A 22,470-nucleotide genomic window follows, 5' to 3' on the forward strand; every position below is an offset into this window, starting at 1 on the left:
TTCTTACTCATGATGAACAAAAAATTACAAAAGTAAGATTTGAGAGATGTTTAAGTGTTGTGTAATAAGATTTGAGAAATTTGTAATCAACCAAATACATCCCCAACCTATTTATACATGTTTAGGGTGGTAAAATGGTAATTTTTTAAAGAAAAAAACGGTCAAAAATGGTCACAAAACCCCCCCAACGGCTATATTAACGGCTAGTTTTTTAAACCCAGACCGGGTTTTTTTTTCCGGATAAAAACCGGTTTTTTAACCGGTTTTTTTCAAACCGGTTTTTTATCTGGTAAAAAAACCGGTCTAGGTTTTTTTCTCCAAACCGGTTAAAATAACCGGTTTAAAAAAAATCTGATCCGGTTAAAAAAAAAACCGGTTTTTCCCAAATCCAGTTTCGGATATTTTTTTCGCAAAATCGGATATTCGGATTTTTTGTGCACCCCTACTTGTAATTTATTTAATATATTTAATTGAAGAAATTAATCAGATATATATATATATGATGCTGTAAAAGGGTAAAAAAATTCACTCAATTTCTTATCTATTTCAAAAGAAATAAAATTATTCCTATATTAAAAATCTCATCCACTTCAACAATGGTGATGGTTGAAATAATTAAAAAATAATAATAATACTTATAATTCTTTTTATTTAACAAAATAACAAAATTGGGAGGTGAAAACCGTTTTAGTAGAATTTCTAGGTTGTTATATATTGAGCAGTGAGATGTATCATTAACAAAACAATATGAAAAGGAAAAATAAAGGGAAATGAAGGAACGAACTTGTTACTTTCCATTGGTATGAGCAGCATTCTTATGGAAAGGCCACAGATTCACCAGTTGCTCAAGCACCGACGCACTTTTGGAGAAGTAACCCGAAAATCCGGCAGGAACCGATGGAGGAGGGAAGTCTTCAGCCGGCATTGCGAACGGGAGAATCATCTTTTCCATTTTCTCTAATGTGAGATAGGATCCAAGTTCTTGCAGCCTTTCTGGACCATTTATCGGCAATGTATGCTCTTGGTGAAGTGAAGGAGCCTTGCTATCATTCATCTGCCAATGCAAATTGCATTAGCTTAGTTTTGTTTCATGCAGCCAGCCAACAAGCATAAAAACGTTTTATATCCACATGAAATCAAATTATTCGAATTAACTTCAGATTCTGATCATTTCTCCATGTGAATTTCAGGATTACCTCCAATGGGGATAAATCTGCACCACGGCTAAATGTCAACTCGATGCGGAACCTTTTCGAGTCTTCTAATGCTACCTGTAGTTTCTATTTCGGACAAAACATAAGTTCAGTATGAGAACTCCTCTGCTTTATAAAAAGGTAGAGTGCTTGATGCAAAAAGCCACCAGTTCACCATAATCTAGACCTACAGACCTATGTCACTCAAGACTCATGGGCGGGTATCTGAAACAGTACGTACCCAACACGTATATACTCGATATTTTCTAAGTTTTTTCATAATTGATTATGTAATAAAATAATGGACATACCTCTGTATTCTCAATCAACCTTATCACGATGTAACTCATGTAGTCAAGCTCCTTGGTTTTATATAAACGATCTAAAGCATTCTGGCAAATGAGACTATCTTCTCCCTGAAGAGATTCATCTAGGTTACAGTAACGAAGTACGTTCATGAGGGAATGGATATGAGATTCCTGTTGAACAAATCAGAACCATAGGAAAATCGTTGTAAGTACATATACAGCTAATTCGGGAACTATTGCTAGTCGGGTCGATGAGAAAGGCCTATTATTAAATAAAAAAACAGAATAACAATTGAACTATCACGATTTGCACTTACTGATGTGAAGTAAAGGCGTGTTCGCACATGGCGCTCTGGTGTGTTCACATTTGCATACCTGAATGAAAAAAGATTGAAATATAAGAAGATAACCAATATATAGAGAATAATAATACATGAGTTAAAAGGTTTTATATACTGACTTCGGGTCCAAACGATATTTGGTTTCTTTATCATCGTCATCATCTGGATCCGTTGAAATTTCGCTTGTGGTGCTAGATCGTCTTGTGTCATCAGCATTGATGAACTTTGGTGGGGACTCTTTATCATCCTTTTCGGTCTTTGTTGATTTTGAGCGTTTGTCTTGATTACTCTTTTAACTCGGCAACATTGAGGGCCTCTTCACGAGTATTCCTCAAGATTGATCAAAATTTTACCCAACAAACGGCGCGCTGTAACACCCCAAAATAGGGGTTAAATTTTAGGATTTATAAAGTATTAAATTTAAAGTGGTATTTTAGAAGAAATTGGGGATTAAAGTGTAAAATTACAAAGTTGGCGGAACATTTTATATAGTGCAGGAAATTCAGTGACTAAACTCATGATTTGCCTATTTTTCTTTTGGAGAGAATTATAAACCTCTCCCCCGTGTGTTTCTGCAGAAAATTTTCATTTTTCCTCTCCCCAGTCAACGATTTTGAACTCCGATCTACGCACCGTTCGACGAACCGAAACCACCATCGTGTTCGTTGTCGAATGATGAACAAAACCCCTCAAAACTCTCGTCGTGAATCGACGTTGTTCATCGTTAATTTCAATCGAAAGTATCGTCGGTTTTAACTCAATTTCCGTTGGTTTTCCATCGATTCACGTCGATTCGGTCAACCATTTTCGACACCTCTCACACCATCGTGTTCCTTGCATTATTCCGAGTCCACAGGTGACCTTCGCGTCTCTGGCGGCGGCGACGCGTGGAGGGGTGAGGAAATCAAAGTTTTCGACATTTCGAAATCGAGCTCTCCGCCGTTCAAAATTGTGAACCGAGCTTGGTAAGTGTCTCAAAATGTATTAAAATATTTTTTTAGAAATTTTTTCGGGATTTTTTGGGGCACCCACGATGCCGCACATGCCGCCTCTGCGCGTGGGGATGGTTCTGCGCGTGTGGACAGAAAAAAACCCGGTTTGAATCGGTTCGACCCGACTCGACCCGGTCCGACCCGACCCGTTGACCGTTGACCAAAACTTTGACCGGGAGTTGATTTTTTTCGGGTTCTTGAGTCCGTTTCGCCAAATTCGAACCCTGTAAGATGTTTTCACTGATTTATCACTTGATTCAATCCGTTTTTCGGAATTAAGCCCTGTTTTTTATGAAATTTCTATAGTTATGTATTTGAGGAATTATTGGAAGTTGAATAAAGATCGAGGGCGTTCGAATGGAATTTAATTGGTCGATCAGTATTGCACGGAAATCGAGCTAATACATTACTACCTCTTTATGCTTTATGTAACATGTTGATAATGTATATATATATGATTGGTCTATTATGCCTGTTTGATTATGGATGGATTCAAACCGAATACGGTTTAAGTGATAAATTATGAGAATACTTCGATTAGATAAAATTACGAAAATACCCTTATATTGTAAAAAGGACAAGAATTGACTCTGGAAGTTGGATAAGAAATTTTAAAGACATTGATCTGATAAAACTACATATGTGCAAAAGAAATGCTAGTTTTTGCTTAGAAAATTTGGATAACCGGTTTTTAACCCCCATGAGGGTTTGTGCAAGATACTAAAAGTCTGTTAATGAATCATTTAAAGATCACAGAATGTTCGAGAAAGTAATTAACCATAGGATCTCTAAATTATAATTATTTTCGTTAAGAGTTAATACCGAAATTATCTGGTTAAGAAATTACGAAAATGCCATTGAGAGGTAAAAATAGTCTGAATTGACCCTGAATGAGAAAGTACTTTGAGGATTCGTACTTATCTCGATAAATTACGGATTTAATTGTTAAGATGCTATCTTTGTACACAAAAATTCCTGTTAACCTGTTTGTAACTTTTGAGAAGGCAATTGACCTAAAAATCTTCGAGTTAAGAATAAATTATCGAGGGTGCTCTTTTGTCAGAATTGTTCAAAAGGTCTGGAAGATGATACGTTTGATTTAAATAATAAGATGGACGGAAGGAAATGATTGAAATAACCTGGATTTGTAAAAAATAACCAAAATACCCCTTGAATGGAAATGACCCAAGAATATCACCAAGCCCATGAATTATTGGGTATCCTCAAGCTCTGAAATGACTAGAATAACGTTGAGCACCGAAATGACCAAAATACCTTTATGGCCTAGAATAAGTAAATGTTTGGATTAATTAAGAAATCCAAATAAACATGGATGTTATACTGCTCTTAAAAGTTATGGAACACAACTTTAGTCGGCCAACCAACACTAGTGCTATATCAATATATGAATGGCATAGATACCACTTGAATGCTTGTTCGTCTCCTCAAGTTTGGATCGATGATAATTCTAGAAGTACTCAGCTCAACTCTAGAGTGCATTCGGTACTAAGAATGGATATTTGTTAGACAAATCAGCCACAAATACCAAATTGAACTGAACGGAAGTACAATATGTATCCGAAATTCAGAAACGTCCGAATTACTCTGGAAAACTCTGGAGTAATCGGGATCTTGATGAAGTCCGAGGACGAGTATTAGGACTCAAACCTCTTCCTTCAATCCGGGAATTGTTCTCTGAAGTACGACGCGAATTCGCAGCCTGCTGAAGGATCTACATTGCTCACTCGGTCTTAAACTACTACTCGGACAAATAAGGGGAAACCTTGGTGTGACTACTGTAAGAAGGTTGGCCATATACGGGATTCTTGTTGGAAGTTAAATGGCAAGCCTACTGACGGCAAGTCTTCAAAACAGCATCACCAACGTGATACTCAAGGAAATTGTGTTGTGAATATTGGTTTACAAGGAAGTTCGTTTACTAAAAATCAAATGGAGAGTTGCAGCAGTTTTTTAGTCAGTTAAACACTCATTCCCAATCCGTCCTTGCAGGTAGAATTCCTTCTGCTACTTTAGCTAATAAATCAACCACTTCTATTTGGATTGTGGATTCTAGTGCAAGTGATCATATGACAGGTGATCTTCAGCTCTTTCACATTTTTCATGTCGATTCGTCTATCTCTCATATTCGAACAGTGGATGGTTCTCTTTCTGGTGTTGCCGATCATGGGTCTATTCGAATAAATCTGGACATTTTTTATCTCATGTTCTTTATGTTCCCAATCTCACTTGCAATCTTATCTCCATTAGCAAGTTGTCTACCGATTTATGTTGTGTCACGAAATTTAATTATGATTTTTGTGAATTTCAGGATTCGAGCTCGGGGAAGGTGATTGGCAGTGCTAGACTTTGTGCGGGTCTTTACTTGCTTCCAGCAACTTTATTTTCCCAACCACTTGTTCCTTCAATGTTATACAGCAATTTCCTTTACTTAAACCTTCAACCGATGTTATGTTATTGCACTTTCGTTTAGGACATCCTAGTTTCTTTTATCTTGCAAAATTGTTTCCACATTTGCTTGTCAATAAAAGTCCTAAATCTTTTTCTTGTGATAATTGCCCACTTGCTAAACAAACTAAGAGTGTTTATCTACCTTCTCCATATAAACCGTCCAAACCATTTACCATGATCCATAATGTTATTTGGGGACCATCCCGGGTCGCATCTTTACAAGGGATTTGGTGGTTTATTTCATTCATTGATGATCACGCTCGTACTATCTGGACATTTCTCATGAAAACTAAATCTGAAGCCTGTGAAATATTTAAATGGTTCCATAAGATGGTTGAAACCCAATTTTAGTGTTCTATCCAAATGTTTCATTCTGACAATGGTGGTGAGTATTTTGCGAATATTTTGGGTTCTTTCTTTCAGGAAATCGGGATTATTCATCTTGCTTCGTGTGTCAATTCTCCTCAACAAAATGGAATTGGTGAGCGAAAAAACAAGCATCTTCTTAAGGTTACCCGATCTCTTCTTTTTTTCACAAATGTTCCTAATTATTTTTGGGGAATCCTTTTTAACTGTCACGTATTTGATTAAATGTCTCCCTAGTAAACTGTTACAATTAAGTGTCCAAGAGATGTTTTTTCTTCAATTTTTCCAATTGTAAACCGACGACTTCATTGTTACCCCCCTTAGAGTTTTTGGTTGTACTGTGTTCGTTCATTACAATGTTCCTTTCAGGTCCAAATTAGATCCTCGAGCATTTCGGTGTGTTTCTAGGTCATTCTTCGACTCAAAAGGGTTTTCGGTGTTATTGTCCTCGTATTAAGAAATTCTTTATTACCATGTATATTACTTTCTTTGAAAAACACATTTTTCCTTAAAATTGCTATTCAGGGGGAGCCATATAATAAATATTAATTTGTTGACTCACAACATTTGTCACTTGATTTGCAGTAAGCTTCTTTTGACCAACCAGCACCGTCAAACCAGTCGAATCAACCAACAAAATCACTCCAGCCACCCCAAACAGCACTACCGAACCTAGAAAATTTATCCTTGCCAAACCAACCCACCTAAACATACCTCAGTATGGTCAACATATCACTTCGCCTCAAATACCTCAATCCGGATTGCTGATTTAGAAGAGACGACAAAGACCAATTTCTAAATCAATCCCCGAACCTAATCTCGATTCTCCCACACAGCATGAAAACTGTCATGAACTGGAACTGAATGAGAATCCTTTGGAGAATGAAAGAGGTAGTCAGAGTTCTACTGAATTAAATGCTTTAATTGATGATAATGACTTGTTGATTGCTCAAAGGAAAGGAGTAATAAAATGCAGAAATTATCCAATTGATAGATTTGTTGCATATGGGAAGCTAACGCCTTGTTTTAAGAACTTTACAGCCAGTGTAAATAGCATTATTGTTCCAGATACGGTGGAAGAAGCATTGAAAGATCCCAAGTGTAAAAAGGTAATAGAAGAGGGATTAAAGGCATTGGAAAACAACAATATTTGGATTATAGTTGATCTTCCGAAAGATAAAAAACCAATATGCTGCAAATGGATATTCATGGTAAAATACAAAGTTGATGGTAACATTGAAACATACAAGGTGAGATTAGTGGCGAAATGATTTACTCAATCTTTTGGAGTTGATTATCAAGAAATGTTTGCTCCGGTAGCAAAATCACACATTGTGAGAGTGTTATTGTCATTGGTAGTCAATGAGAATCAAAAATGTATTTCTAAACGAAAACTTGGAAGAGGAAGTATATATGTGAATTCCACCGGGTGTGAAGAGTAATACAGGAAAAGCGTGTAGATTACTGAAGTCCTTGTATGGACTTAAACAATCTCCAAGAGCCTGATTTGACAAATTTACAAAGGTGATTATTCAGGATGGTTACAAGCAATGTCAATCGGATCACACTTTATTTGTCAAAATAGCTTCGAACAACAAAAAAATAATTTTGATTGTCTATGTTAATGATATTATTCTAACAGGTGATGATTGTATGGAGATAGAAAGACTGAAAAAGCTACTGGCAAAGGGGTTCGAAATTAAAGACTTGGGAACTTTAATGTATTTCTTAGGTATAGAGGTTGCGAGGTCAAAAGAAGGAATAATGATCAATCAAAGGAAATATATCCTTGATCTACTATCAGAAACACTCATGGAAGCAAATCTTAAGCTAAGGAGAGAAGAATTGGGAAGTTCCGTGAACAAATAACAGTATCAAAGGCTGGTAGGTAAACTAATTATTTATCACTTACTAGACCTGATATTGCGTTCCCTGATAGTATAATGAGTTAATATATGAATGATTTGAGAGAAGAACATTTAGAGGTTGTGAATAGAATACTAAGATACTTGAAAATGACATCAGGATATGGGATAATTTTTAGAAAGAGTAATGATAGAACAGTATGAATTTTTTCGGATTCAAGCTGGGCAGGTGAATTAACGGACTGGAGATCTACAACTGGTTATTGTTCATTTGTTTGGGGAAATATGGTTACATGGAGAAGCAAAAAACAGGTTGTGGTGTCTCGAAGTAGTGTAGAAGCAGAGTTTAGAACAATGGCACTTGGAATTTGCGAAGGAATTCAACTTCAAAGATTTTTAACCGAGCTGGGGTTATGTGCCAACAAATGTTTTAAACTTCAAAGTGCCAGTAAATATGTAATAAGTGTTGCAAAGAATCTAGTTCATCATGACTAAACGAAGCATGTGGAGATCAACAGACATTTCATCTCTGAAAAGGTGAATGCTGGATTGATAAAGCTCAATTATGTTTTAACGAAGAATCAGTTAACAATATTTTCACCAAGGCACTTCCAAGAATTACTTTTAATGAGATTACATCCAAGTTGGGTCTTTTCAACATTTACTTCCCAGCTTGAGAGGGAGTGTAAGTTATGCGATAAGTCGTATTAGTTAGTAATTTAATATAATACTAACTCTTAGAAAGTTAAATAGATAAGGATTACTACTAGTTAAATAGATAAGGATAACTACTAGGTAGTTTGTTTCTAATAGAAAACTTACTCCTAACTTTTCCTATAAAAGCAAGATGTACTTTCACTTATCAATATACGTTTAAGACTTTTCTCTTCTCCACTATGCTGATTACTCTCTATCAACAATATTCACGTGGTAACAAAGGGAGTGAAGGAGTGACTATAGTGTTGCATATTCACTTGTATGATGAAATTACCAGTTTGGGAAGGAGTTCAGAAGCATTATAAGGCAATCCACCTCCATCAGTCATCCAAGGACATTTAGATGTTCCATTACTCTGAATTTTCCTCACACCAGAAATTATAACTTCATTCAGCCTAGCCTGCAAAATATAGAGGAATCTTAAAACAGCACTAAAAAATGTGAAAGAACAATTTTACCTATTGAATGATTTATCCTTATACCTTGTCCTAGGTGTAGGGTAGGAGAGGTGGAATAGATGGAGAACAAGGTTGTAGAAGGCAATAACTAATGATTGCACAACTAAATAATATGTCCACAGAAATATAAACCCATTGTGAAGCAGACACCTAGAGCTTAACATTTAGATTGTTCTCAAATACTATATCAAAGTCTCTTTAGTCAATGGACCTAGAGTTTCAATAATGCCCACTTATTCAGGTAATTGATAGGTAGATGCAAGATCGAGAAGTTTCGTATGGAGCCATGAGTTAACTTATTTGATTCTCCAGATTATATCCAGGTTACTCAAGATCATAAATAAGCATTTTCAGGAGCTCTCCTCATGGCCCAATTAAATAATCAAGTTATGCAGAGAGTACCTTTTGTAGTTAAAACTTCATAATTCATACCAATGGATATATAACTTAAATCACTGACCAAGCCAAGAATCATAGTTTAATGTCATATGATACAAAAAAAGGGTTGCAAAATTAAGGGGAAAAAGAGATAAACCTTGGCTTCTTCCATCTCAGTGCTGGCATTGTCAAGTCCGTCCAACATAGCCATTCAATTTTAAAAGGAAGAACACACTCATTAAGAGAACATTACATGCCAGGATCGGTGTTAATTGCCCTTCAAGGTCAAGCAGACCTTTAGCAAAAGCAGCTGCAGACATCTGTTAAAATGACTTAATTTACAAACCTATTAATGATGCCAAACAGCAATGACAATAAGTTTATAGCAAATCAGATCAAAATATATACTGATTCATGTATGAGTTAACGCATACCTGAACACGGCCCTCGTCAGAACTGTAAATTTTTAGATCATGACGATATGTACTATGAAGGCAAAGAAGACCAGTACCTTCACCTGTAATTTTATATTAAAATCTATCAAGAAAAAAGCAACATACTTCTGAATTCATCACTATTTTATTTACCCAAACAAACAGCATAAATCTTAGGAGTCAAAATTAACTTGAGCAAATACTAAAAAGATTTAACATATCTATAATGAGCTCAGTCCAGCCATGCAGGGTGCAGACTACTAACAGTCAGATAAAGAGTTCTATTGTTGGTTACCTGGATACATGTTATTTCGGAAATATCCACCCAGCTCTTCTGACTGCACAAAATTGAGACAAATTATTCAAGAGAAAGAAAAAGTAAAACAAACAAATGAGGCAATAGATTTTTAGATAAATTCTTAAACATATCCAAAATTAATTTCTGCCCCAACATTTGTCCACTTTAAATTCAATTAACCCTTCTAATTTAAAACTTTTCAATGCTATTTCTTCTAATTCAAATTCAAATAATTTTCCAAATTTTATGGGATAGTTTAGCTTCTCAAGTGAAAATTTATTCTCTTTATAAGCTACAGGGTAACTAAATAAGAAGTACTCAAACTAGTAATATAGGAAAACATGGAAGGGAGGTTCATATTTATTACCTGCTTCCTCCCAGCATGTGTAAGGACACCCCCATATTTAAGAACCATCAGTGCTTCAGCAGGCAGTTCTTCTTCACCTTCACCATTACTTTTTGGAACTTTAACCCACTTAAGAGGCTTTAATTGAACCTTTCTATAAATACCAGAAAAATGTCCTCCCTGGAATCAAAAGCATTTAGCATGTGACAGCAGCCCCATACTAACAATCTTTTTTGAAAAAATAAAAGGATATTATCTACATCAAGGAATGAGGAATCATGAACTTAGAAATCCACAACAAAGAAGTCTGCCCAAGGGCAACAATAAAGTGAATGTAGCAAAGCTAGTAGATTGAAAAAGCAAGCCATTTCAAGATAAGATATATAACCTCCTCAAGTACTGCTTTAACTTGACGAAGCTTTTCAGCATGCTCAAGATCTTCTGCTTCACTATCACTTCCATGACCTGGTCTATTTCCCATAAATAATCAAAGATAAATCATTATTGATCTTTAAATAAATTCAAAAATCCAAGTAATTAAGTAATTTCTTTATAGAAAAGTATAATTAAAAACCATATGCAGATATTGCTACGGGTAGTAAACACTGAACGCCCTCCTCCTACCCCCACCCCAAAAAATAAAAATAAAGAAAGGAAGGAAGGAAGTCCTTCAGGATCTGTCAACAACAAGAGGGCAGCTCAAATTTTTCTTTTGTTTCAGCTGTCAAAATCAAATTTTTCCTCTTTTAAACTAGCCAACGAATGTTAATTACCTTCTTAGCTTCTCTCATTCAATTAAACCATAAATCAAATAGTTGGTGATTAAATATAGCCTCATTAAAACAAACCTCAATTTTAACCCACTAAGCAATTCCTTTTCCTGTCCAATAACATATCACTGTTACAAACTCTTGCTTTTGGTCCTTTTGAAGTTTTGAGTTGCAGGGAGGTGGATATTATAAATTTTTCTTGCTAGATCAGAAAATTTATGAAATATGAAGAGCTACCTGTAACGGGGTACAAGCATTCTTGTAGCATCCAACAAATCTTGCAGTTGAACGGCAGTCTTAAGTTTTGTCTAATAAGTGATAAAAGAACAAACAGTTGCTTAGGAAACAGAATCTATTTGTACAATAAAGGTAAGTGATGAAGAAGTGAAATAATCACCTCAGATCTGGGTCTTCCCCCATTGTACTTTAGCATCGGTTTAGCAATTTCTCCTCAGTAACCTTCAATTTCACCTTCTGCTTGGGAGTTCTATCACCACTGCTCATTCAGGATACTTTTTGAGTTAGATGCAAGGATTACTAACAAAGGAAAATAGCAAGGAAAATGAAACAACATACTGGTGAATAACTACTATAACACAGCGTAGCTCCTCAGACTGCCCAAATGTTCCCATGAGTCCACTTCCTTGACGAGTAAGTCCCTCAGAAGACTGCACTGGTTCATTTTCTTTCCATGGTAAAAAAGTTGGTGGTATTGCCGAGGAAAGATGAGGGGCTTTTGCATCTAAAAACATTTTCCTCAGCACACAAGCAGCAGCATCGTAATACCTGTATAACAATGGAGCCTGTAAGTCTTTTACACAACAAATAAACAAGACCGAAAATAACAAATAAACAATGGAGTTTTGAACCGAGGAAAATAAAAACATTAACTCAAGGAAATACACAGCATAGTCAAATAAAAAGACCTATGATAACAAAATCATGGATAATCGCTAGAGCGGAGAGAAGTTGATAAGGATTACTTGTGAGAGTTCTTAACAAAACTCCATCCATTCACATCACAAACATAAGAACATCCATCTGAACGCAAAAGATCAAACCCACAAACCTGCAAGAAACCATAATGGTTGTCAAATGGACATTTCTGTCAACACAAGGAAAGCAGATAATTCTTAATAAACCCCATCTTTCTATGTTCAATCGTAAGAGATGACAAGTGCAATTATTGTTGCAACGTCTAGACAACCTCAAAAGAACATATACATTAAATTTCTTCAACTGAATGTTTCAAAATCAGCCGCGTAGAAGTAGTCTAATTTGTTTAGGAATCTTTTATGATAAAAAAGATAAGTCTTAGGAATCTTTGTAATCTCTATTTCTAGATAGAATTTTATCTTTAGCAGAAAAGTACTTTTAGAAGTCAGATAATCAGTTTATTTAAACTATTTTATCTCCTAATTCAATAATCCGATTTGTCTTGCATTAACTCTTCTATTCTTTCCTTCTCCTTCGATTTATTCTATTAGATTATAACAAAATGAAACCATTCTTCATAAACCAAATTGATAATAACTCCAACATGTATACAAATCTTTCATTGCCCTTATATCAGACTTGGAAACAAAATCCTAAACAAGAAAATCTAAGAGTTAAATTATGGAAGTAAAATTTATGATAAAGCATAAGTGTAAATAATATCTAAAGAAGCTAATATGAGCTTATGATCAAACTTTTCATAAAAGATACACTCTCAACGCAAAAGAAATTACTATGAGCACAATTCAAGCAAACAAAATTTCCAGTAACAAAAACACATATCCACAATTGTCAACACTAAGGCATCTGTTGCAAAGGAGATTCACTCAACGTACCGCTTGCCTAAATGCCATGCAAACTTCCCTTTCCATTTGTTTCTCATTAGGCGTCAGCAACACAGGATACCTGACCTGTCATATAGGTAATAAAGATAAGTTTCAAACATCATGTATCCCAATAAGTGTAATAGCATAGAATTAACTATTGGAGCAAAAGCTTAGGTGATTAGAAACTAGTACTACATGTTGAAGACATCAATCATAATTAATTAACCTGACTGTCATATACGTAATAAAGATATGTTCCAAACATCGTGTCTTCCAATACGTGTAATAGCACCCTATCAACTATAAAGTGGTAGGTGCTTAGAAACTAGTACTGCATGTTGAAGAAATCAATTGTTACTAAATAAGCTTTCCATAACTTTTCACTGGGCATCTAATGGTAAGTGATTGGCCACAAATCCAAGCAAATGATTTAAACCTTTACTAGAGTAAGATATAATCAAATTAGAAGCTTTGCATATGGATCCTATTCACTATCATTTTACATATAATTTCTACTAAACTATTTATTTAACCTTGCATTTTACGGGCCATTTTTCACCCTGTGGGACTGTGAAGATATGGACAATGATTTAAGTCATCGCAAATGATTATAACATCTAAAACAAATGTGTGCATCATAGAGCACGACATATTTACCTTCTGTGGCATGTTTTATGTATACTGAATTTCAAAACTTTAAATCTAATGACCTGACTTTAATTTATTCCACATTACACAACCCGAATGGTTCATTCTCCTGATAACTGAGTCCAACAAAACAAATATAGTTTCATCGACCACATCAACCACATCAACTCACAAAGATGACAACAAAAGTACTCGACATAGGTTGAATTGAAATTGCTTACTGTCCACAGGAAAAACATCCTCACGCAAAAACATTGAAACTAAGGGAAGAAGGTTGCTTAGAATCAAGCATTGACAAAGAAACAAATTATTAAAAGAAATTGTTCAGAGAAAATATAGGGATTTATGGATATGCACTCGCGTTCATGCATTAAAGAGAAGCAGAGAACATGCTCAGGATAATATATTGCAAAATACTTACTTCTTTGCCATCAGGGTTTCTCATAACAATGCCATCAACAACCGGAGACTTCCTAGCCTCTGCATGAGCATATTCGGGGGCCAACAGTATAGACCTACATTCATCTGACAAGATGATCAGACAAACTTGAGAGAGAGAGAGAGAGAGAGAGAGAGAGTAGAGTAGAGTAACGATTAATGCTAAAACAGGATCTAAACAAAAAAAAAAAAAGAAAAAAAAAACCCCAACAAGAACACAAGAACCCAATGTATGATCTGCAAGTAGAATAGATGTTATCATCAATATAAAAATCAATCCCAAATTATGCCCTGAATTAATAGTATTAAAATTCAAAGAAACAGAAAACGTGAGGTACCCATGATACACTATTTCCCTCCACTCTCTCCTTTTCAAACACAGTTAAGCACAAAGAGTATGCTTCTTGGGTGCAAAAAGTTTAGCAAAACCAAAAGAATTTAGTTTCATACAAGTACAATTTTAAAGAAAAATAAATCAACTAGAAAAATTTTCCACCAAAATGCACAACCTTGACATCTGTTCCTTTAGTCGGCATAAACTCCTCATATATGTAAGAACCGCCACGTCTTACTCTTCTAACATCAGGATGGAACTCACTTGATATGTTCCCAACCTAAAAAGTAAAGAAGAAAAAACTATATCACATTACAACTTAAATTTATCAGAGAGAATACTTAAACAATAATGGGACAGCTATTAGATATTGGCTGCCATATGTAAAAAGAAAATGAGAAAAAAAGTAATTTCCAAACAACGCATTATGCTTATAAAATTCACATCAAAGATGAAAAATTACAAAAAAGTTGTAGCGGAAGTTCAAATAAGTGTTCAGACCTTCCTAAACAAATTCTTCATGCCTCCACCTGCTGAGCTGGGGTAATATATCATTATGCTATGATTATCCCCTTCAAGAAAGAACATAATAAAGTTGTAACGTGTGTAATGAAAAAAGGGTCAACGCTTTTATTGCAATTGTGAATTTCAAAAGAACAAGATTCCATTTTATGCATGGTGAATTAGGCTTCAAAAATTAATTGCACGTAGAAATGAGAAATAAATGAAATGTCCACTAGTTTATCTTTTTCATGATCTAACATACTTTGCATGGAAATTCAAGCTTTATGAAACAAGAAGAATGTCACAAAGGACCATATTAAATTCATTCTCTGGATATTGGTTAGAAGAAAATATATGCAAAGGTAGAGAAAATATAAAGGCCAAACTCACCATCAACAAACTTCTCCACAAATGGCTTCCAAAAACGATTTCCATGGACCTCAACATAATCTTCTTCTTCAATAAAATAATCCAGCTCTTGGTATGGTTCTTCTCTATTTACGAGAGCATACCTTGGAACAGGAATTCCATACATTTCTAGCCGCTAGAATCAAAATTAAGTAGTTCAGATTTAATCAATCAATTTCTATATTAGCGTGATACATTTCAACTATTTATGTGGTTAGTTCTCAGTCAAGCCCAAAGGACATTTTTTTTCCTGAAAGCATATAAGCTTTGACCAATTGTGGTACAAGACTTAACCTTACTGTCAATCGGTTCTAAAGTTAAAATATTACAGAGGAGGCAGGAGAAGAAAACACCTATTAGGGTCTCCTCTCTCAACATCTCAAAGGTCAAGGTAGCATAAAAGTGACTGCCATGAGGTCCCTAGCTGAGGTGGAAAGTGTTCTTGGTTTTCAAAGTTGATAATGGATCAAAAACCTTGACACCCAGATGGAAGTTTCGGATGTATACCTCATAAACCTTCCGTCAATCATGGAGAAGGTGCTGTGGTTCCAGCTCATTCACAAGGAATGGCCTGAGTCATAGAGAAGAAACAGTTGCAAAACATAATTAATTACTACTTAGTAGGTATAAAAGATTATTATAAAGAGAAGAGGAGAAAAAGTTTTCTTATACAAAGAACTAGAATGATCAAAATACAGTTATAAACCATTAGACAAATATTATTATTTTGATTAAGTTAAGGTGATTACATAGTAATATTTGTTCTAAATACTCTCAACCATTAGACAATTATATAGACTAAAGAATTAGAAACTATAACACAAATCAAAATACAATATTCAAAAGATTGGTTCTGATGAAATAATCATATTTAAGATGAACAATCAGATAAAGACACCACTTAGATTGTAATTCAATAAAATAAGGCCAAACTTACTGCAGGTCTACACACAGCAAAAAGATTCAAATGATTGTACACTAGTGGAAAACATGACACTTAATATACAAAGGTGGCTCCGACTGCACTCATGCATGAACCTCTATCTTCATAGATTCCTAAATAGATTTCAATCGTAAAGGCCTTAATCTTCTACATATTGATGGATTGATGGGGCAATCTTCGCATGCTGATGCTGAATTAACAGCTCAAATATCCACAAGTATCCTCAAAAGGTTTTATCCCAAAGGTAAAAAGTATGAGTATGATGGTCAAAATTGTTCAATCATTTTATCAAGTTTTTCATGTTAAGAAACAAAATTAACTGTAAAGGGCACTTTTATCTAGGTGAGGAGATGTTACAAAATAGCAAAATGTGATGTAGTGGAGAGATGTCGGAGAGAAAGATCGGAGCAGATCCTGGAGGACAAGTGCCGTAGGTGGTGATAGAAGCAGTGGATGGCTATAGTAGATGAAAGATAAGGTGAAAGTTATGGTGGTTGTAGTGATTGTAAAGAGAACTTTGTAAAGAGAATTTAGAGTCGAAGTTCACCAAAAGATCAAAAGTCCTCGAGTGAAACATTCCAACCGCTATTTATAGCCCACTCAAAGATGTTAAAGTAACGGTTATAGAAGGGCGTGACTAAACATGTAACCAAAAGTTCTCAAATGAAACATTTCAACCCCTATTTATAGCCCACTCAAAGATGTTAAAGTAACGGTTATAGAAGGGCGTGACTAAACATGTAATAAGTTATTACGTAATGTGGATGAGAGAATCATGCGAACATGTTTAACAGAATTGAGGTCAGTTAAACAACAGAAAATTATGGAGATCTTGCTTTAGTTATGCTCATTTAAAGTTTGGTGAACAGAGTTCTATTTCCATGTTTAGATGCAAATATGTCTTCTATTTAACTAGGAGGAGAAAACAGTTGTACTCTTAAGAAAAGATTGAGTAAACTCCTAAACGATATCTGTATTTTGAATATCTAAGCCATGCAAAAGTGGAGCAAACTCAAGAATCTTGCTAAACTTCCACAGCTTAACTCCATAGCTTTTTGATATAGAAGTTGTTATCAAGGTTGGATCCACAGCTTTCCCAACATGGAAGTTGGGCCCAAAGTTGACTCCGTAGTTTTCCTAATGTGGAAGTTGTATCCAACATTGGTTCCACAACTTTCTCAATACGGACATTGTGTACAATGTTGGCTCCACGGCTTTCCTAATATGGAAGCTATGCCCGACATTGGCTCCACAGTTTTTCCAACAATGTTGGGTCCATGGCTTTCCCAATGTGAAAGTTGTACCCAACATTGGCTTTTCCAATATGGAAAGCTATGCCCAAGTTGGCTCCACTGTTTTCCCAATGTGGAAGTTGTGTCTAAGTAGTATTGTTGCCCAGATCATTAATCACAAAAACATTGGCTTTTCCTATATTGAAACTTGCAGATAGGATAAATGCATGAAAATAAACAAAAATAAAAATAAAAAGAACGTACTTCCTTAAAGCAGCATATGCTTCAGCTTTCACAAGGGGATACCCAGAGGAATAAAATTCAATCAAACAATCACAGATTGGCCACCTGAAATATGCAAAATTATAATAAATTAGACAATTCAATGGCAAAGAACCTCTCAACCCAAAAACCGAAGAAGAAAACATGAATCTCAACCATAATACCAAGAATTATATTCATCTCCAATGCCATCCTACATGTCTCTCCTTCTAATCCTCTACCTTATTTGAGTTATTTCCCTCCTAGACATCACACAATCCTCTTAGAAGACGAAGGAGAGGGAAAGAGTAAAATGTCAAACAAGAGACTGATCTTCAGTCACAGAGTCAATCAACTCAAGCTCTACCTTTTGGAAGAAAAAAAAATGTCACGCAGTTCATCAACAGGGAGATGAAACTGCCAAATGCAAGACTTCAAAATTGCCAAGATAAATGCAACCAGTTTGGCCTTGTTTGAACAAGACATTAGTACGCAAACTTTTGGACCTCCTCCGCACCTCTTTTATATTTTCCCTATTTTTTTACCAACATTAGCATTCAAATTATTGAAATTCACAAGAAAACTACAATATATATACCATATGTTACCCAGACTTGACTCGAGAGAAGTTCGGACACAAGGGTGTGTCAGACACGTTTGGAGGATCATATCCCTTAAAATCATGTCTCAATACATGTCAGGCACACAGAAACAGCAATGCTTTACAAAAAATAGAGAGTTCCGATAACAAAGATAATACCAATTATAACCTATATTATCAACAACTTCATAATGTGAATCAGAAACACTGTGTTCCAACGAATTAGCTGAAAATGTACCTTTCTATCGGTTCCTCAAGAATAACCTTATCGCCAAAATGTACGATCTACAAAAAGATCAAAAACAAAGAAGCATTGCAATGCAAGGGGTTACTTTCAAAGAAAAAAATGCAATGCAAGGGATCCATAAGAATAAAGCAACATAACTTTTAGCACGCTTAATTTCACGCGTGCACGTACTAAACACCCCCCCCCCCAATCGCTTTGAAGTAAACATGTAGAACTTACACCAAAAAAATCATAACTATCCTCGTAAAAAGAAAAAAGACATCGCACGAATAAGCAGTTATACTTCTCGTAAACTAATTCACGTTTCATAAATTTACTTCATAATTTTAAAAAAGGCAGATTCAGTTTAAGTATAAACTAAAAATAAATCTGATCTACCTCAAATTCGCCAAAAGCCTTAAGCCTGTCAAGAATTTGTCCCATTGGAGCTGAAAAAACATGAAAACAATCAAAATATTCAAATTAAGAAGTAAGCAATATATACTAAATTAATTACAATATAACTCATACATCATCTTGGTACTTTTTCATTTAAAAAGTATATTTTTCGTATATTTAATAGAAAATGCTTGAGCGAACAAAAGAGAAACAAAAACTTCGCTTCCGCATTTCACCTTCTTTTCCATGACACAGACTCCAACTGTTATCTTCTTATGACCTCTAATTTCTCCTCCATCTTCTCCTCCCATCTCACTTCTCTTCCGCTTAAGCTCGCTCAGGAAAATAAACTAACTTCAACGAAAAAAAGCGATGCAAAAACACCGATTTGAACTCTTCAGCTTCCAATCACCGCCACAACGCCAATTGCAGCAGGAAGTTCCTCCGGAGACGCGTATTTTATACGATATGCGTAGACGAATACATAGGTAAGAGCAATCAGAATCTTTAAAAAATGAACAGAGAAACGATTCAGCTAAGAAGAAAGAAAGAAAGCAATGAAGGCAGGAAGGCGGTGAGTAAGTCACGATAAATATTTTAGTGATGAAAATGAAATGGAACGTTCTTGGAGCCAAACATAAATACATAATACAATTAATTTTATTTTGAAAAATATATCATCAAATTAGGTTGAAATAATTTTTAATATTTATAAAATCATTATTAAAATCATTAAATTTCGTTAGTATAATAATTATTTTATAAATCTATAATAAATTTAATAATTATCTTAAAAAATAAATTCCATTAGATAAAAAGATTATGTAAAAGTATTTCATTCATCTGAGTATTTTATCTTTTTATTTTTATTTTTATTTTAGTTAATTATATCATATATTTTTAAACTATGATATTTATCTTAAATTGATCATTAAACCTTTAAATATCTAATTTTATTCTTAAATTACGTTTCTGATTCTAAATTGTGCTTAAATTTTTTAATATTCAGATTTTATCTTCAAACTATAACTCTCATTTTAAACATTCATAAATTTTTAAATATTCTAATTTCATCTCAAAATTAATCCAAATATTAAATTAGTTTCAATCATAACTTAAATTTTATTTTTCTTCAAACATATAAAAATATAACATGGCGTAACAATTTTATTAACATGGGATGTGATAAATAGTTTTATTAAAAAAATTTCAAAAGTTTGAGGATTAATTTAAAATGAGAGTCATAATTTGGAGAAAAAAATATAATGTTTAAAAGTTTAAGGAGAAACTTAGAATAAAGGTTATAGTTTGAGGCCAAGTGGTAGAATTAAATCTTTTTCTTTCTAATAAATAAATTTTTTGGGTAAATTTCAAATTGCATCACTCAACTTTAGACTTTCTCCTATTTCGCTCATTGAACTTTTAAAGTTTTCAATTTTTTCAATGAACTTAATATAATAAATTTTTTTGTCACCCGGTCGTTAAATAGTTAATGACATTAAAATGACATCATTTAAAAAATAAAATTTTCACCAAAACGATGTCATTTTGCATATATATATATAACAACCCATTCATAACACCGCTATTGAGAAAACGACTAATTGACAAAAAAACTAATGTATTAAGTTTAGTAAGAAAATTGAAAAGATTTAAAATAAAGTGAGTAAAATAGGAGAGATGTAAAGTTTAATTACTAAATTTGTAATTTACCCTTTTTAATAATGGAGGGACGTTTGGAGACGATAGGTTTGGATTCGGGGATATACAAAGTGGATGATGTACAAAGTTAACAGCCTTTGTTTTTAATTCATGTTTTAATGGAGATTTGGTTTTGGGAATATGTTTCATATACAAAAGATAAAGGGAGACAAGTGACGAACTTGGTGCTCAATGTGTCATTTTCCATTGAGTATTATGCTAATTTGTTTGGACCCAAAATATTATCTCTAAAAGAAAATGGATAGACATGACTTAAATTGTTTCCGTAAACACTACCAAAATCAGGTTCTTAGTAACATTTTTAGTTATATAGCGGTGTTTTTAAGTGCCGTTAAAAAAAATTAGCGTAAAAGCAAACGCCGTAAAAAGCGCCGCTAAAACAAACGTCGTAAAAGTTTGCTACGTTTGATAACATAAAACGCCGTTAAAGGTTATGATCTTTAGCGATGTTTAATAAAACGCTACTATTTATCTTTTATTTAGTAGCGTTTGTTCCTAAAAATGCCGCTAAATGTTTAACATATAGTATTTTTTTAATGTAAAATGTCATTATTGACTACGTATATAGTGGTGTTTTCTATATAAACGCCGCAAAATATCTTGAACTTTAGTGGTGTTTTATTCTACAAACGCCAGCATTGACTATGTATTTAATGGCATTTTATTATACAAACGCCGCTAATTAAAACTGATTTTTCAAATGCAAATTTAAAATTTTAACTTGTAGAATTATCCAATAAGCTTGAAATCCAAAATAATAAATCAAAATTTATATTAAAGTGAAATATAATGTAGTTCAACATTGTTAACTAGAATAAACAAAGCATATATCTAAAATAACACTTAAGATGATTGACTCTGTGGTTGATTTTGTCGTATCATTTACATCACAACTTGAAGTTGATTTTGAAAGTCTTCATATTTTTTAAAATATGTTGATTCTTTCTATGCTTCCCTCGCTTCAGTTTTGACTTTCATTTGAGCAAATTTTTCATCCATTTGAGCTAACTGTTGTTTTAAACGACTAACTTCTGATTGAAATGGCTGGCTCTCTGATGACATATACTAAGATGAACTGAATCAAAAATATTTGGTTGGGATAACGAATGATCCTTGAAAGTGAACCCGACCATATCTTTCAAGACCTAAAACTTCTTTAATAACTTGATTTTTGATCTCATCCGCATTAACAATACCATGACTTGAAGTCGTAGCTTCATAATATATATATAAATATAACATAATTCAAATCATGTGTCCAGTAAATGTACCATAATTTATGCACCTTCATCAGTCATATGAGTGTCATCGTTTTCTGTATGTGTCATGTGGAATAACTTTATTCGTCCAACTTTACTACCAGACATATTTTCCTACAATGTAGAATAAAAATTAAGTATTGTAAAAAAATAATTAATAATATAAATAATTTTCGTTACTATGTGCTACCAACTGTAAATTACTATGTGAATTATCAGTAATATCTCATCATTAGCTATACAAGCAAAGCTCTTTGATCCAGCTGTGTGAGTAAACTTTTGTTGTTGTCTACTAGCAACACCAACATGCTCTTTGTCCTACAATTTAAAATTTGTACTTATAAAGTCAATATTATAATGACATAATATTTTTTTTAAACTACATCATATATCTCCTTTCTTTGAACTCCAAAACCTTACTGCATCTTCCTATTGATACATGAGCATTCCAGGTAAGACAATTTGCAGCTTCTCTTCAAGGATGAGACAATTCTTGAAATATTTCTTTTTTAAAGAACTCTTGTGGTCTCTCCATTTCTTCCCTAACGCTTGCTTCAAATAATCGTCTGAGATCTCTAAAGAAAATTTCTCCTACAAATAACATATGTGTTCAAAGTAAATATAAATTACTATTGAACTATAATGGATTATCTATTATAATGACATTATTACCTTAACAAAATCCACAACCTGATTTTTTTCTATTATTTGGAATTTCACACTATGACTCATAATTG

The 22,470-nt window shown here is 33.9% G+C and overlaps 1 pseudogene; it reads right to left on the reverse strand.

The window, feature by feature from the left end:
• Window positions 1–701: 701 nt before the first annotated feature.
• Window positions 702–19,274, reverse strand: LOC120157332 (annotated as a pseudogene).
• Window positions 19,275–22,470: the final 3,196 nt, after the last annotated feature.

Source organism: Hibiscus syriacus, unplaced genomic scaffold, assembly GCF_006381635.1.
Source record: "Hibiscus syriacus cultivar Baekdansim isolate YM2019G1 unplaced genomic scaffold, ASM638163v2 tig00111244_pilon, whole genome shotgun sequence".
In the NCBI taxonomy this organism is placed as follows: Eukaryota; Viridiplantae; Streptophyta; class Magnoliopsida; order Malvales; family Malvaceae; genus Hibiscus; species Hibiscus syriacus.